Genomic DNA, 18,233 nt, shown 5'->3' on the forward strand with positions numbered 1-18,233 from the left:
GCACTCTACGGAAGTACTCTGGATCGAACGGCATTTTTCTCTACAAAGTTAAGGAACGATGGCCGTTTTCAGTTTCACATCCTTCTAACTAATTGGTGCCAAACTCAAGTTTTTTTCAGACCTGACAGTTTTACATTTTAATGGCTACACATTTTTGCCGCATCGTATCTGCTGTTAATGACTAAAAGAGGATCTTCCGAAGAAAAAGAAAAATGATCACAAACCTTTCTGACAGGAATTCTCCTGATGACTTCCATTTCTAAGAGCCCAAAGCTCTCAATCATTTTTTTCACTACGTTGTTCTATCATGTGCTAAGTTTCATTTCTCTGTTAGTGCAGAGTGTGTAGAATGAAGAAGCAAAGGATGAAAATAGTGAGCAGAGACCGTGTATATATAGAGGCCGAAGCATGCTAGGCAGCTGGTTGATGAGTACTGGGTCAAGAGAGGACTAACCATTATTTCTTTTCTTTCTTTCTTTCTTTCTTTTCTTTTGAGAGGAAAGTGGTTAATTGGTTGGTGATGGCAACAAATTAAATTCATTTGATTACTTGGACACGGATATTCTGTAGTACTGCATCTATAGTAGCAGTTAGGGGTGGGCAGAATAAGACCGAACCAAAGAACCGAACCGAAAAGACCGAGACCGAAAAATTTGGTCTATAATTCGGTCTCAACTATTGAAAGACCGAAATATATTCGGTTTATTCGGTCATGGGCCTCAATTAACCGAATTAACCGAAATAACCGAATTAGGCCCAATAGATCTAGTTGGCCCAATAAGCCCACTAATAAGAAACCCTAGGGGCAGGTGCGTCACAAGCATCGTTTCATCCCCATCCATCCTGGTGCGGCGCCGTCCCATCTCCATCCCATCCGCATCCTCCTTCGCTCCATCGCCGGGCGCCGCTTCCGCCTCCACCGCCGGGCGCCGCCTCCAGCCGGCGCGCCGCCGCCTCCACCGCCGGGCGCCGTCTCTGCCTCCACCGCCGGGCGCCGCCTCCACTAATTGTTGATTTGCTTTGTTTTTGTTGTTTTTATAGATAGTTTTGTTGATTTGCTTTGTTTTTGCTGTTTTTACGGTTAGTTCGGTCTATGATCGAGATCGAACCGAACTAATCGAAGACCGATTTGCTCGGTCCTGAGATTTGTTGGAGACCGATCGGTCTTGAGATTACAAAGACCGAATTTTCAAAAAGACCGAGGAACCGAACCAAATTTTTCGGTTAGACCGAATGCCCACCCATAGTAGCAGTGGTTGACAGGTGACGGGTGGTCTTACATATCAGCGGCAACTACCGCAGGTACAGTAGTACCACAGACAATCCCCACTATAATTACTTCTTTTATGATATACTCATTCCGTCCCAAAAAACCAATCTAGACAACAATGAGACATAACTTAGTGGAGCATTTAACCTAGACAACGTGGCATTTAACGAATATGGATATAACCACGTCCAAATTCACTGTATTAGATTATGTCCCATCATTGACTAGGTTATTTTTTTTTCTTTTGAGTATGAAAATGGCAGATACAACAACCACACTATCTTACTAGTGGAGTGTCGAGATGTGATCCAAATTAGGGATATAAAGTACGGATAAAATGAAAAATAATTCAGATCTGGCTAAATATGATTGGTCAAGGACTAATGTCCCATAAAAAAATGCTATAAATCAAAACAAGTACCAGAGGCAGTACTTTGTAAACTATCTAGAGTACGCTGTGGCTGAAATTTTTAAAATTTTCATTTTATTTATTAAAATATTTTTTCATAGTTCTATAAATCTACATTACTACCGCTCTTTAATTAGGAGAGCGTTTTTATTCCTCCCAAAGAACCTTTTTAATGATGTGGTACACGTTTGTGAGCGTATTTTAACAACCGAGCAGAGGGGAAACTGACCATTTTACAGCCAATCCCTTTGCCGCTCTGCTACGTGGCCGTTAGCATGCGATAACTGTAGCACCCGTATTTTATTTGCTTTTATTTAAAAATCTTGTCATTTAAAATTTTGGAGTTAATTTGGTTCTTAGTTGATTTTGTGCCAAATAGATCTCAAATCTTCTCTTAAAATTGCCTTTAAAATTTCTGTGAGATCCTAGGTCAAATTCAAATTCAAATCCTTTGAAATCTCCTCAAAATTCAAACTCTACAAATCCTTGAGAAATTGTGAAGCAGTACTGTTCAGTTCGGGCCTCATCCTCTCTTTCTTTTCCCCTCGGCCCAACTCCTCTCCTCCCCAGTCGGCCAGCCCAGCCTAGCTCCTATTCACCTTCTTCTTCCTTGAGGCAGCTAGCCACGTGCACACAAGGTGTTCGACGAAATGTTTCGCCCGGACGTCGAGTCGTGCTGAGCCGTGTGTTGCACCAAAACACCCTCCCGTGCGCCGCGCGTCGTGCCAACACCCGCGCCGCACCGCCTCCGCACCAGGCCGAGGCCGCGCCACGCCAAAATCGCGTCGCGCCAAGCCCGACCTCGCTCCGGTTTCTCTCCGGGAGACACGGAGCCACGTCGCCTCGCGTCACCCCGTCCCGTCGCCGTCCACTCCATCTATCCCGTCGCCCGTTGCATCGACCCCGACGGATAACGGCCGCCACCTCACTCGTCGTCATCCCTAACCCTAGGCCGAGTCATTCTCTTATCCGATCATCTCCCTTATCCGTTCTCATTGCTTCGTGAGGAAGGAGCTTAGCCTCCGAGCTGCGTCTCTCTCTCTCTCTCTCTCTCTCTCTCTCTCTCTCTCTCTCTCTCTCGCTTCTTGTCGCCACCGCCGCATGACGCCGCTTCCGTCGCCTCGCGCCGTCACCTTGGCCATCGCGTCGCCGCCTCACATCCGCGGACGCGCGTCCCTTCGCTGTCGCCTCGTCGTCTTGTCGACTGTCTCCTTCCGGGAAGTCGCCGAGCCGCGTCTCTCCCTCTCTCTCGCGTTCCATCGCCACCGCCGTGTGACGTCGCTCGCGTCGCATCGATCTGAGAACCCTACCGCCCAATTTCCGGCCATAGCCGCCGTCGGCCGTGCGTCATCCTTATCCCGTCGCCAAACTCGCTCTCCGCACGTCTCTTCGCGTCGCGTCGCGCCATCACCATCGCCGTCCATCGTCTGTCTTAGTGCGTCGCTTCACATCGCGTCGCCACCGGTGCATGACGCAATGTCGTCGCATCGCCATCTCGTCCGCCCCGGAATCCCGCCCTAGCTGCTAGCCATCTACGCCCGGAATGCCGCGCCTAGACCGCCAGCTCGCCACCGCGTCGCTCGCCTATAAAAGGGGAAGCAGCCCGAGCTCCTTCTCCCCACACCATCACCATCTCTCTCTCTCCTCTCTCACTTTTGCTCGTTCTCCTCTCTGTGTTGCCGTCTATAGCCGCTGTGCCGCGCCTTCTAGCGCCGCCGTCGCCGGCGGTGCCTTGCCGGAGCTCCGCCGGAAGTCGCCGCCGCCTCCCCGGTCGCCGGCTGCCGAGCCGAGCCTCGCCGCCACGGCACATCGCTGCCTGGGACTGGGATAGAGCAGCGCGTGGAGGAGGAAGAAGACCTCCTCAACCACTGCCAAGCCGGCCCCACCTCCCTTTCCTCTCTCAAGCCGCTGACAAGCCGGGCCCGCGCCTCCTTTCCTCCATTGGCCACTGACAGGTGGGCCCCCTCCCTTTGCTGTTAGTCTAGCGGAATATTCCAACGGAATATTCCCTTGCCGTCCAATAAATGAAATTCTAGAAAAACCATTTATCCTTTGAAAATTCATAGTAAATCAACCGTAACTCCGATTGACCCCGTTCAAGTTCCTAAATTTTTCTAAAATTAAGATCTACACAGTGGCGCTATTATTTCTTTGGTTTGAGCTTGTTTTATTGCCTTTTGTTTATTAACTTTGTTTTCGCGTTAAGAGCCTGAGTTCGAGGAAGCTCCGGACGCGGCTTTTGAAGGAGAAGACCCCAACCCTGTACAAGGCAAGCCTCTTTGATCACTTTGCCCCTATATTTGCAAAGATATGTTGTTTGAAAAGTGCATTACTTAGCATACATGATTAACATGTTTAGGCCTCGGATTGTTTATACAACCGACGGACCAACCTAATAGTCGCACTTATATTACATAGGTTGATGTTTCCATACCTTTGATAGCTCCACAAATGTTTGCGCCGGTATCGTTACACGATTACCGAGGTAGTTTCGCTTAGCCATGCTTACGTTGTTGCCGTGTGGGAAACTTGGGTTATTCCAAATTACCTGATTAAAAATCCGATACGTTGTACCGAGGAGTTGTGAAATAAAATGTGTTGTGAAAGTGGTGATGATGCGGAGTCAAGCCTTTGTGGTTTGGCCACGTATTGTCGTTAAGGACCGATTCCTTTGGGAAATCCATCCGAACATGTTACAGTGCGACCACACGGGTATTTATGGGATGCCTCTGGCTGAGTAAATTGTTTTCACATGGGAGTTGGTGTGCCAATGGTTGTGGAATACCGAGGATGAGGAGACGAAGTGTTACACATTTATTGCCCATCATGGGTGTTTTTTTGCCTCTATTGTGACGTGGTACCAGTAGGAGTAGGAGGCATCCTCGGTATTTCCTGAGTGGATGACGGCTGTCATTGCCTGATACTCGGCTATGGATCTTAGCCCAACTAGGTGGTATGCGATTTTTATGGGTTAGCTTTGGAAAGGCCTTATCACGAACTTCCGGTACCAGCCAGTACCGGTGTAAGTTTCGTGTCGTGTGGGTAAAGCGTGCAACCTCTGCAGAGATTAATGAACTGTTCGAACAGCCGTGCCCACGGTCAAGGGCGAGTGTAAGGTGTTTCTCATAGCGTAGATTTGTTTGACAAAGGTTTGTGGAAAAGTGGTTACTGAAAAGGGAACATTACCAGAGTCCGCCTGTGTGGCAGACGGCTAACCTTTGTGGTTAGGAACGGATCTGTGTGACCTGGGGTGTCGTCCGACACCGAGGTGTTGTTAGGGCCATGATGGCGTTGATGTGCTGGGATAACCAGGAGATTTGTGTGAACTGTGTTGTTGTGAAAAAGGAACTAATAGAGAAAACAATTTAATTGTTGTTCGTTAATTGTGACAAGTTGTTGCAAAGCAACTTGTGGAATGGGTCGAGGCGTGAGCCTCCTCCCGACAACTAAAACTTGACTCACTCACTAGGAGTTTTGTGAAATAAATCATTTTGCCAAAATGGCAGCCTTCGCAAATAAAACCGTAGCCTCCTTGTTAAACGGACATGTCATTCTTTTCCCTGGCTTGCTGAGTACGTTAAGTACTCACCCTTGCCCCTTATAATAATCTATAGAGTTTGAAGATGAAGACGTCGACCCGACCGCCGAGAAGTATCTCTAGGAGCAAGCCGAGTATGAAGACTTTTAGATGTTTCGTGCCTAGCCCCAAGCCTCGCCTGTGGAATAAGTTAGTTGCCTAGGTTCTTTGCCTAGTGCGTAGTCGCTTAGTTGCTTAGTTCTCCGCGCTATTTGTTTCTGCGCCGTCGCTTTTGTGTTTTTCTGTAATGTTGTGTTGTTCATCTATGGGCATGTCCGTGATAGCAACGTTTGTAAGGACTACTACCTAGTGATGTAATAAAACAGTTTACTTTGATTCCACATTTATTCTGTGAGTACCAGCTAGTGTATCCTGGGACTGGTACTATATCACAGGTAATGCATAACACCCCGGTGTGAGTTAGCTATGTTTATGGCTAACAAATGTCGGGGCGTTACAAGGTGGTATCAGAGCATAGGTTTGGCCCTAGGACGAAACCATCGTTTAGTTGTGACCCTAAGGACTATATTAAAAATATATATTTGCAAATCTTGGTAGTGTTTATGTTCTTTCCTCTTAGAAGCATTCAAAATTTGGTTGCTATTTCCTCTCATCCAAAATTTTAGATAAGGTGTAGTAGTTGTTGTGTGTTAGACCTTTTGTATCGATGCCAACTCATTAGGAGATGTGGCATTTTGTTTACACTAAGGACGTTTTTCAAATTCCTTTGGGGGTTTGTTAAACTAGCGTGTTGGTGGGTTATGTAATGTTGGTTTGCTTCTTGATGTGTGCCAGTCAAGCTTGGCAAAGCTTTGTGTTGGCCATGTCCCTGTCTTATGGAATCTTCCGAATTTATGAAAATAAATCTCATCTATGTAATGCCCTCCTCCTTTCTCCGCCCTTTCAAATAAACCAAATGGTCGGACGCTCTCGTCGTAATGCCTGTGCCCCAGCTCGCCTTGATTATGAGGACCAAGTTCAGAATTGCTAAAGAATTGGAAAAGCTAGGAATAAACAAGGTTAAGCCAGGAACTTTAGCAACCCTAGTGGTTCAACCGACTCTAGAGTATCAAATCTGTGAAGCCCAATAAGGCGATGGAGAAATTATGAATATTAAGGAATTGATCAAGAAAGACAAAGCCTCAGAACATATTGCAAACTACGTTCTTGATGATCTATCAATCATTAAACATAATTTCTTCCTCGACTCCATGCTTGAGCGGTGAATTGTTGCAATTGTGATATCTCTGCTGCCGCTATTGGTATTCTACTTGCTACTATACTCTCTACTCATCACATCATGCGAATGGGACAACCGGTGTTGGCCGTCTCTACGAGAGGAGTCGGACGCTCACTTTTGAGTTTAGTAGCGAATGCTCCAGCCGAATTCCAACTTTTTTTTGTGTTTGGATACTGTCCCACATTTCCAGTAGAACAGAACATCTCCTGACGCCTCCCGTTCTCAGTCATGATCAGTATTTTCTTGTCATCCATATATAGTTCGATCGATCTGTTCTTGAAACTCATCAAGATATCCTTTTTTTCTAATTGGTGTCGTTGAGTAACTTGTATGTCGAACTGATGTCGAGATGGGATCACGTAGTTGATAATGCAGACGAAGGGCATGTGAGGCATGAAGAAGTGTAGTATATATGGGAGTTCGATTTTACGTTCCTTGAGGAGGTATCATGAGATACAAGAATTTAGTATCTTATAGCACCTAGAAATCGATAGATACCAAATTTACAATAGAAAATTTACAATAGAAAAAGTGATACCTGATGGTATCTCCTCAAAAACCGTAAAATTGCTAATATATGGGGACATGGCTAAGATAGTAAGATGACAAAAAGAAAAAGATAAGGTGTTGCCGTGTTGGTTTTGCAAATTAATTAAGTTATTTCCTATGTTTCTTATTGCTATTAATCTGTCTAGCATTTAAATTTTGTGCCAAAATATTTTCTCATATTCCAAAGCACTTTAGACGTGATCTTTCCTCTCTACCCTTCATCAATGCAGGTATATATTAATAGAGTCACAATTTCTGTTGGATCATATGGTTTGAAAAAAATAACTGGGATGTATTTAACGAGGATAACAATGTAGGTTTATGTGAAGTTTACTAGAATAATAAGTAATTCAAAACACAGGGACTATATTTGTTTTCACGTGATCTTGACATACGTATGTCAAATTTACGAACACTTTCATGTCTTCTAGTTACAACGAATTGATGCCATGGTGATCATATCGCAAAAGGCGTTTAAGGGGATATATGTGATGAACATGTCTGTGCATTAATCGTCGATCGGACCAATGCAACCACAGTGACTCAGTGAGTGGTGATGCTCTACATCGAATCGCTACATTAATTCAGGATTTGGGATTTTCAGAGAAGTTCTCGAGCAGGAAGTTGTATCAACGATACATGCCTTGCCTCCTGCTGGCGTCAGTCTTGAGCTGGGAGAAGGTCTATCACATTTGCTAGGATCATCTACACACCAGCCAATGCAGTCCATGTCAGCATTATTCAGATATACTGTTGTTGCTCCATCAAGCGAAAAGATACCTGAAATTCTTCTCAAACAAGAAAATTCTCAAGAAATTCCCGTGAGGCTGATCCAGAATATCGTGGTAGAATTTCTCCTGGTTCCTTCCATTCCCAATATATGCCAAAAGAATTAAGCCCCTTGATACATCAATCATTTTCTCTTACACCTTACTTGATCAACCACTGGATTTGTTGTATTATTAGAGCAACGCTTCGATGACAGGAGTATCCGACTCAGGTGCAAGTTGTGTGCACATATATATAGAGACTGAAGCTGCGTCTAACTGGGCGCATGAAACGTTTGATGTTATCAGAGAAAGTGGGCAAATCTTTTTACTATCAGTAAAGCTAATATAGACTATTTATCTCTTTTTAATCCAATAAATTTTATTTTTTATTTATATTACCACATCTGCATCAACTACTACTAATAGTGGAGTCGTAAATCAATGGTCAAGATTACTTCTACTGATGATAAAACTGGTGGTATTTTCCTACCAATAGAGAGCATTGTAAATCCTCTATTGATTTACTGATTTATATTTCTACACTATTAATGAAAAATATTCTAGTACCGTGTGTGGTAATACAAATAGAGATATTTTACGATGATCACTACTGGTAATATAATCGGTATAGATTCTTTTTTTTTCATAGTCTAAATAATCATATTTAGAATGGTCAAGGCAACCTACGATCCTAGCTAGTGCGTCATCCAAAACTACGGAAATTTGTTCAAGAGAATCGTTGATCTCTACCAGTAATATTTTACTATAGTAGTATCAATGATAGAAATGATCTCAATGTTGATTTATAAGTTTTATGTTGATATAAAAAGGTATTTTACTACCTGATAGTATGAATAGATACAATCCATTGGATTAAATATATGAATCCATTAGATTAAACATATGAATGGTCTGGACCATTGTAAAACTCACCGTAAAAATGATCACTGAAAAATATTTCTTTCAATAACAGTTGTCGAGATCGATCTTAACAGTACACCATTTCACAAACTAACAAGCCATATATTTTTCTCTTAAACTGCAAGCTAAAATCTCTCATCACGTTACATAAGGCCTGCTGCATGCGTACGGTGAAAGACTCCAGTAGAAGAACATCCCCTCAATACATTCGTGCATAGGGCTTCAGGCGTGTATTTTTGCCGCTTCCATTTTAATTTGCTGGAGGCCGGAACATTTTCTGTGGAAGCTTTGCCTCCAAAGAGTGTTCGAACTACTGCCAGAAAGAAGGGTGTCACCCTATACCAAACATGTGGAGGCAAACTGCATTTTGAGGCAAGCGCCGTTGTTCTAGGGGCTTGGGGGCCATGTGCTGCTGTGGGATCGACAAGGCTCTCCCGATGCCTACCATACCCAATGAGAGTTCGATGTAGCACAGTGTAATGCATACAAAGTATGGCACAACTGTAGAAGCAGCCAGGGGCGGAGACAAGGGTGGGGCAATTAGGGCTTAGGCCCTAGGCTTAGGACCAAATTTCCATTAAAATCTTATGCAAAATACTATAAAAAGCTGAAGATATAAAGAGTTTTACTAAGAACACATCAACTCAGCCCTGATCGGCCCTAGGCGTGATCAATTCTCGGCTCCGCCACTGGAACCAGCAGGAGGTGATGTGTGTGTATAGCAATGAAGGTACAGCTGGGTCATAAGAGAAAGTAATTGTAGGTACCTTTGCTTCAGAAGTTTTGGTACGTCAAGACATCTAGTATATATATAAGGTATCAAGTTTTATAATAGAAAATGTGATACCTCCTGATACCTTTTTAAGAATAATAAAATTGTCCATATAAATTAGATGAAAGGGAGAATTGATCGTAAGTCTAGCAATGTTTTCTACATGATGAAACGAGAGCAGCCCATAGAATTAACAAGATAGATTATTTTTGTTTCTTTAAAAAAAGATAGATTATTTCTGATATAATTATAGAAGTTAAATTTGAATTTATATGTTTGTAAAGTGATATACCTTATATTAATCTATCTTGTTAAAAACTTTTATGATCATTTAGGTGTGGCATGCATATATGTAAGAAATGGGTATGCCCCTTGAGAGATGAAAGTCTATCTCCATGTTAGTTTATAATGCCGAATGATAAAATTGAAATAATAGTGATATGCATGTATGCTCGACGGACAACATTGGAAAATGGGAGCAAAGGGGACAAGGAAGGAGGCTACGTAGCCACACTTGAGCAAGCCGGTGCAACCCAGCCATTGTGGAGTTCACGCTAGCTCGAACCAGTGCGGGAGAACAAGCTAGGCAGGTAATTAAGCGCGCCTACACGTACGGCCTGGACAGCCGAGGCACGAGGCGCCTGGGCTGTGTGACTCATGAGAACGGCATTCTGGCCTTTCTAGCGCAGATTGGCTACCCTATCGTGAGTCGAAATCATACTATATCCCAGTGTTTCCTTTGAAAACATGCAAACTTGCGCGATCAGTACAAAGCTATCACGTGAACGGGTTTGCATGCTTTCGGAGGAAACGCTAGGATAGAGTATGATTTCGACCCAACGATCGGTTTCCTTGCGCTCCTAATGATCGACAAGTATGGGCAGGAGAACCAACGGAATAGAGAACGCTGGAAGACCCCATCTCAGGTAGCTTGGTCGGCTCAGGCACGCGATTCTCACGCTGATGCAGCTCATATTTGCGGTAGCCAAGCCATCATCCCGCAATTTGGCCTCCCCGCAGCACAAGACTGTTGGGATCAGAAAGGCTCCGTGTCCATGGTCTCACGAGGAAACATGCAAACACGCGCACAGGATAGCTCGTCGTTGTGGCTCTCCTGGTGCTAGCTCTCCTGATGCCTTCCATACTCACAACTCTTTTCTCTGTTTAATATTTTTGCTCACTTTAGAGTTGATAACTTGCAATTTCTCATTGATATCAAGCTAAGGATCGTAAGGACCATCGAGAAAGAAGCGAAGCAACAGGGTTGGGGTGCATATAAAGGTGAGAGTCATCTCATGATGAGCACACGGGAGGAAATACAAGCTAGCTGGCCAGTTGGTGAGAAAGCAATTCCAACATTTGATATCTCGAGGTATTTTCTAGTATAAATTTATGTACCTTGAGATACCAAAATTTTATGTGTAAAATATGGTATCTCGAGATATCAAATGTTGGATGGTAAAATTACTCACCGTGATCTCTAAACTCTGTTGCTAGAAAGAAGTTTCTCAGCTGACCAAATCTATTGAAGTTCATGTAAACCCTGTAAATGAAGTCTTTGAGACAAATTTTGAACGTTAGACATGTAGTCTTTATGGGTCGGATGGAGTAGTTAATATTGCTCAACATCGAAGACCTTGAATAAGGTTAGGATGAGTAGTTAATAACATCCTACAGTAGCAGTTCTTGTCGCATCAATCATCTAATATTCAAATTTATTCTCATCTTATGGTTCTTACTTCTAACTACCCTTCCTCTTCTAAACGTCTCTCATTTGAAAATGGATATCTACGTCATTTTTCTTTCCAACTACCTTCGTACCACAATATAAAAATATTGAGAGTTGAACGCGGGTACTAATAAAGTACTCTATCTATATTTTAATGTAACGTATGATGTCGTTGACTTTTTTATCAATATTTGATTATTTGTTTTATTCAAATTTTTTATGTAAATATAAAAATATTTATATCATGCTTAAAAAACATTTGATGATAAATCAAGTCACAATGAAATAAATGATAATTACATTTTTTTTAATAAGATGAATGGTCAAACATTGATTAAAACGTCAACGGCGTCATATATTAAAATACGGAGCGAGTAGGTATTGAAAATGGATATCTACTGCATTAGTTGACCACTTCTTTAAACTGTTTGTTAAATTTATTTCTTACAGAATATCTACTTTATTCATATAATCAAGTGGATGATTCGTGTTAATAATCAACTTAAAAAAACTAAATCAAACAGCGACCGTGGTACAAAGTACAAGCACACGCGATGCAGCGGTGCCATGTCCTGACGGAGATGACGAGCACGCATGAGGCACGTTGTGTTGTTTCGGCCCAAATCGTACGTGCAGACCGATTCGGCAGAAGCATTCAAGCATGAGGCGATCGAGTAGCAGTTGCGTCAGAACGCCCTACCCTGGACCCTGGTTGCTGGTTAGCCCCTGCATCTCCCTTGTGCTGGATGGTCGCGACTCCAAAGCATCGCGACGTAGTGCTCTAAGGCAGCCACCCAAGCAGGTTATAGCGCTTGAATGGTTTGATTCCATGGTGCGTGCCCTCCCGACACCTCCCATGCATACTGATCACTAGCTGTCACAAGTCACAACTCGTCAATGAGATCGAATCATGTTTAATCATCTGTTTCTTCTCACTCAGGAGTTGATATTAAACCAAGCTATGAGGATCATAGAGAAAGAAGGGAGACGACAGGGGTGAGTGTTTATAAAGGCCGATGAGTCCTATGAATGAATAATTATCAAAGGTAGCATTTATATAGGAGAGAGCATGCAGTTGGCGAGAAGAAGTGATTTCCAGTAGAAGTGCGTATAGCACAGGCAAAGGGCAGCTGAACGTACGAGCCATTATTGGGAAATTGAAAAAGAAAAGAAAGAAAAACAGTACCAATCAATGAGTGCTCGCGTACAAACACATCACTGCTACTGCTAACAGGGCAACAGGTAACAGGAGCAGTGGAGGAAACTTTTTCAAGAGCAATTTTACGGTACGGTTCTTGAGAAGATAACAGGTAACTTTTTTTCTATTGTATATTTGGTATCTCATAGTATCTAGATATCAAGGGATACCAAATTTATAATAGAGAAATTGGTATCTCAAGGACTGCAAATTGCTACTTCCTCCATTTCATATTATAAGATTTTCTAGCATTGCCCATATTCATATATACTCCCTCCATCCCTAAATGTCTGACGCCGTTGACTTTTTTAAATATGTATTGACCGTTCGTCTTATTTAAAAAATTTAAGTAATTATTAATTCTTTTCCTACCATTTAATTTATTGTTAAATATACTTTTATGTATACATATAGTTTTACATATTTCACAAAAGTTTTTGAATAAGACGAACGGTCAAAACATATTTTAAAAAGTCAATGGCGTTAAACATTTAGGGAAGGAGGGAGTATATGTTAATGAATCTAGACATATGTTTATGCCTAGATTTATTAACATTTATAAGAATATGGGCAATGCTCAAAAATCTTAACCAGTTAACCAGTTCTTGAGTGTAAAAATAAAAGTTATCAATGGAAACTCATAACTGATGACAATCTGACATCATTTACAAGCACTGTGATTTGCAATACCCATGACAAATTTTCGTGAATAATATATATAAATCAACGGAGTAGAAAAGATAAAAAGAATATATGCTGCATGGATTAAAAATCAAAAATTAGTTACTCCTATAAAAAAAAAGAGGGAGAGATTTGGAACGTTTTCCTATGGAGAAATTGTGAACGAAATGGGGATCAAACACGGGACCAGAGGCGGATCCAGCGTGGATGCTAGGGGGACTTGAGTCCCCCCTACACCGCTGGATCACCGTTGCTAGAAGGGGAGATAAAAGGGAAATAATAGGAAGAAAATGAAGAGTAAGGAGACTGAAGAAGGAAGAAGGAGATGAGTCCCCTCTTAAATCTTTCTTCTAGATCTGCTCCTTGTATGGGACCACAATATTAAATCCACACATCTCTTATAGAAAAACACATCTCTTGCCACAGCGCATCTCTACCCACCCCGATCGGCCCGGTGTCATTTCCCGTCAAGCCCAGGTGATGCGCTAGGGCTGGCTTAGTCGCCGAAATGAGGAAACGAGCCAGGAACACGCGCGCTCATCAGCCCAGCCACGCTACCAGGCTACCAGGCCACCGTGTTCGCCGTGATCGGCTCCCCTCCCCTGTGGCGTTGCGCTATCGCGACTCAGAACAACGTAGCACGGACTCTTCCGGGCAAGCTTGCCAATGCGTGCAGGGGACATCCTGAACTTGTTGCGTTGCAAGTGCTTGCTCTCCCGATGCCTTCTATGCATGCCTATGTACATACTCACGAGTCATCAACACTTTTCTATGTGTTTTCTTGCTCACTCCGATCGAGTCGATATATAGCTTCAGACTTCTGATGATCTCATTGACGTGTCGGGCTAAGGATCATCGAGAAAGAAAGGAAGCAATAGGCCGGGTTGATGCTTATGAAGGCAATCGAGTCACTTTGTATAACTACGGAGATCTTAATTGCACACCATTTCACAACGAATTGAGTTAATTTTTCCCTTCCTTAATTTCCTCTTGCAAATGTGCAAGTTGAGTCACATATGTCAATCAGAATCATTTGAAGACTTCACAGAGAAATGAAACTGAAATTAAGCTACTTAGCAACGCCTAATTAGGTACGTCCTAATTAAGCAATAATTAAGAAATGCTCGATCGAGCGGTGAAAGACTGGGAGAAGAACACCCGGGCCCGGAGTGTGATAGTCCCAGAACTCGGGAATGGCCCCGTGCACACTTGGTCCGGTATTTCCATTTTGCTGAAGGTGCAAATAAGTAGAGCTCCATGGTATCATCAGTCGAACTACAAAGGCAAATACATTTAGCCAGGAAGAATTCTCTCAGCCGGCCAAATGTATTGAAGCAAACTCTTGGTCACTTCCGTACGGTGGCGATGTGCAGCAGTTGGATGGACCAGGCTCTCCCGGTGCCTCCCAACCCCAACATAGCTCATAGCTCAAGAGCAAGAGGTGGTACATAGAATTTTAGGAGTAACAACCGTCGATGTGTATACCAGACAAGGTATAGCCCGTCAGAAGAGGTACATAAGTAAGATGAAAAGAAGCAGCAGGACAAGAGATGGTGTCTCTTTATCACCCAAATTTTCTTTTATTGTTTCTTTAGGGAAAGTCAAGAAGATTGCCTTATATATTGATAGAGCAGAAAAGCAAAGTTATATACAAGTCATAGGAGTTATGATCGTCTCAGACTAACATTCTTTTTATTGTGATGATATAGAGGGTTGAATTAATTATTGTCAATTTTTTTAATTTTTTAATAGCTATTTAGATAACATGCAAACAATGAGGGATGTCCTCTCGAGGGATGAAAATTTACATCCCCAATACACTAACAAAGCTATCACAAGAACACTAACAAGTACTACCTAGGGTTTGCTTGCTAGGGCATCTCCGGACCAGTTTCGATTCTATGGTACTCCTAGTCTCTTGGCAACTGTGGAAAGAGCGGAACTCCAGAGTTTTCGACTCTGCATTGTCATCGGTTTCGGAGGTCCTTGAGTCCATCCTCTCTGAGGGTCACCTTTGGTCTTTAGCTGGTATCGCTAATTTTGGGGTTCTACTAGGAAGGTAGTGGCTCTGCCCCCTCCCAGTTATTTGGAGTTGTGTGTAGCCGTCACAGTAGTCTTTCGTCTCTTCTTTATTTTAGTCTTTTTTTCTCCCCTTTCTTGGCATAAGTCGGTCTGACTGATTACGTCATGTAACAAACATTCTATTCTTCTAATATATTGACGTGCAATCTTTTTGCGCGTTCGAGAAAAAACTATCTCCTTGCACAAATTAATGTATGACGTTGATTAGTTCAATTTTGAAATAACCAATATCAAAAAAAAATGGAGGGAGTAAAAAGTGGCAACATCTGCAGGCATTGCAATACAAAGAGCACAATTGAGTGGTATAAGCACATAAGAACTCTCTTGATCATGGTTTTGCCAGGATTGCTGTTGCGCGCGTCAAGCCACCACGCGCGCGTTTCGGATGCGCAGGCCCACTGCCCACACATGCACACATCACCCTCCACGCCCTCCACGTGGTTAGCGCCGTAATTCGCGTGTGAGTACATCTACAATTTAAAACTTTCTAACTCAATTTTTAAACATCTGTCTCTAAATTTGAAATTTTCAACCCAAAAGTTGAAACTTTAAATTCATATTTGAAAACTTACAGCTCAAATTTTCAAAACTTTCAAGTCAACTTTTAAAAACTTTTAACCCAGATTTGAAAATTTTCAATCTAATATTTTAAAACTTTCAACTCAAAATATTTTTAAGTCAAATTTTAAAAACTTTCAACTTTTCATCTGAAACTAGAAAAGCTTTCAACTCAAAATTTAAATTTTTGAATCAATTTTTTTCGACTTTTTTCTCAAATTAGAAAAACTTTCAACTCAATATTTGAAACTATCAATTAAGATTGAAAAACTTTCAAGTCAAGATTTAAAAATTTTCAATTCTACATTTGAAAATACGTGTGCGAAAGATTAAAAATATCGGAAAGAAACAGCAGGAAAAAAATGAGAAAAACACGCTAAGGGAAGGGAGGTGCCAAAATTGGAAAAAGAAAAAAGAAAACACGCGCGTAGGAGGGGCCGCCAGCTTGCGCGCCAACTCCATTGCTGGTGCGTATGCATGAATTAGCAACCCCCTAATTTTTGCAACACTCCATGAACCATTTTCATGCACATTTTCTCCTTAGAAAGTCTGCTTTCAGTTGAAAGTAAAAGATACAATTTAGTTACATATCATGTTCCTTCTTAAACCTATCGCAACGAAAATAGTTAACTGAACAGACCAAATTGACTAGCACATTACATTTACCAATATAACAACAAACCAAAATAAAGCAAACATCAGACTCTGGAGTATAATTTTATTTAGTAGCATGCGCAATAAATTAATTTAGCTTCCTCTTTAGCTGCCTGTACCAATGAATCCTATTAAATTCAGAAAGCAAATTGTTAGGACAAAATAGATGTAGCATATTAATTATTCCAGAATATGGTACATGGTGTGTGCATCATGGACCACAAAGTAGGTTTTGCAAATTTATTGGTAGTTTCGTACGAGTGTTAAACTTAAATTAGATTAAAACAAGAAAAAAGAAACAAGTAAAAACAATGAGATTTTGAATCATGATGCTCCTCCTGACATTCCAGGGCACAAACACCTCTACTGAACCATATGAAATAACCAGCCAACCGAAAGGTACACAACATATGCAAAAGATCAGATGAATTCTCCCATCAAGAACCACATGCTGATCTTCACTGGTCAGAAAAACAGGAAAAATACAGTGAATAGGTTAGGTGAGGCATGAAAAATCAGGGAAATGCGCCGCCAGGTGCACACGAGGCCTGATCAACCCAGGCATGCAATTCTCAGGCTGGTGAGGCTATACGAGGCAGCCAGGCCGTTAACACGCTGATTATCTCCCCCTGAACGCTGGACTGTTGCGACTACAAAGAATTGTTGCCCAGAATATCTGGGACGAGCATGAAAACATGTGCACAGTATAGCTCGGACTTGTTAATCTCCTAATGTTGGCTCTCCCAATGCCTTTCATACTCATACTCTTCTATATGTTTTCTTGGGTATAGATAGCTAGCTTGCAACTTCTCACTGACATGAAGCTAATATAAGGATCATCGAGAAAGAAGGGTAGCAGCTGGGTTGGCAAGTAGTATTTCATCTGAAAAAACCAAAAAAAAGAGGAAAAAAGTTTAGTCACGGCTAAATAATTATTATATCTCTCCACACTTATTTCTTTTAGACAATAATACCCCTCCACATTTCTACTATCACTAACTAGGGTGATAGTTTAAATATATTTGGACCTTTCGATCAAATGAGATCAACGGTTCAAATTGTTTTTTACTACTGGTAGAGAGTATCCTAGTGAGGCTCTACTCGGGATAGAGGGTTACAGTACTGTGAAAAAGTAAATTGCATTTTAAGTAAAACAGTAGCATAAGGTAAACGAAGTGGACAATGGTGAAAAAGGTAGAAAAAAATATTCAGACTAAACACACACCGGTCATGGCGTAGAGGAGTGCATGCATGCATGGATGGGTGAGAAAATGAACTCCGCGCTAAGAGTAAGGGAAAAAATTGGGAGTTCTTCGGAAAAAAAAATGGAGGAAAAAACATTAGCTAGCAGTCATGAACGCCACGTGTGTCCAAGTGAGATTTTGCAAATCAAGATGAACTCTAAACTGATTTGATCAGAACCTTGACCTTCTTCGGTTTCAAAAAAAAAAGAACCTTGACCTTCAGTTATTCGTACGACGATCTATTGATATGGTGTATGCATATGATTTTTAATTATATCGATTAACAATTGACAAAGGGGACAGTATACCAAGCTCAAGAAAGAGTCAAGATACAGTATACAATGTAAGATGGCAAACGTATCGTGAAAAAGGTCAAACTACGCATGAAAATTCTAGTCCTCCGATCCGTCTGTTTCATATTACAAAACACTGATTTTTATTCTAAATCAAACTTATGCAAACTTGATCAATTTTATGGAGAAACGTAACAACTCTTATAACACCAAATTAGAACCAAATATTGAATATATTTTGATATATACTCCCTTCGTTTCTAAATATTTGACACCGTTGACTTTT

At 41.8% G+C, this 18,233-nt stretch overlaps 1 long non-coding RNA gene across 2 annotated transcripts; it reads left to right on the plus strand.

The window, feature by feature from the left end:
- Window positions 1–2,916: 2,916 nt before the first annotated feature.
- Window positions 2,917–12,860, plus strand: LOC127765311 (uncharacterized). 2 transcript variants are annotated; one of them, XR_008016105.1, is made up of 4 exons: window positions 2,917–3,634; window positions 3,886–10,789; window positions 11,762–12,069; window positions 12,178–12,860. It is a non-coding gene; the product is annotated as an uncharacterized LOC127765311 (long non-coding RNA). The 2 variants fall into 2 exon arrangements; XR_008016104.1 differs by lacking the exons at window positions 11,762–12,069; window positions 12,178–12,860 and having other exon boundaries at window positions 3,886–11,237.
- Window positions 12,861–18,233: the final 5,373 nt, after the last annotated feature.

Source organism: Oryza glaberrima, chromosome 3 (genome assembly GCF_000147395.1).
Source record: "Oryza glaberrima chromosome 3, OglaRS2, whole genome shotgun sequence".
In the NCBI taxonomy this organism is placed as follows: domain Eukaryota; kingdom Viridiplantae; phylum Streptophyta; class Magnoliopsida; order Poales; family Poaceae; genus Oryza; species Oryza glaberrima.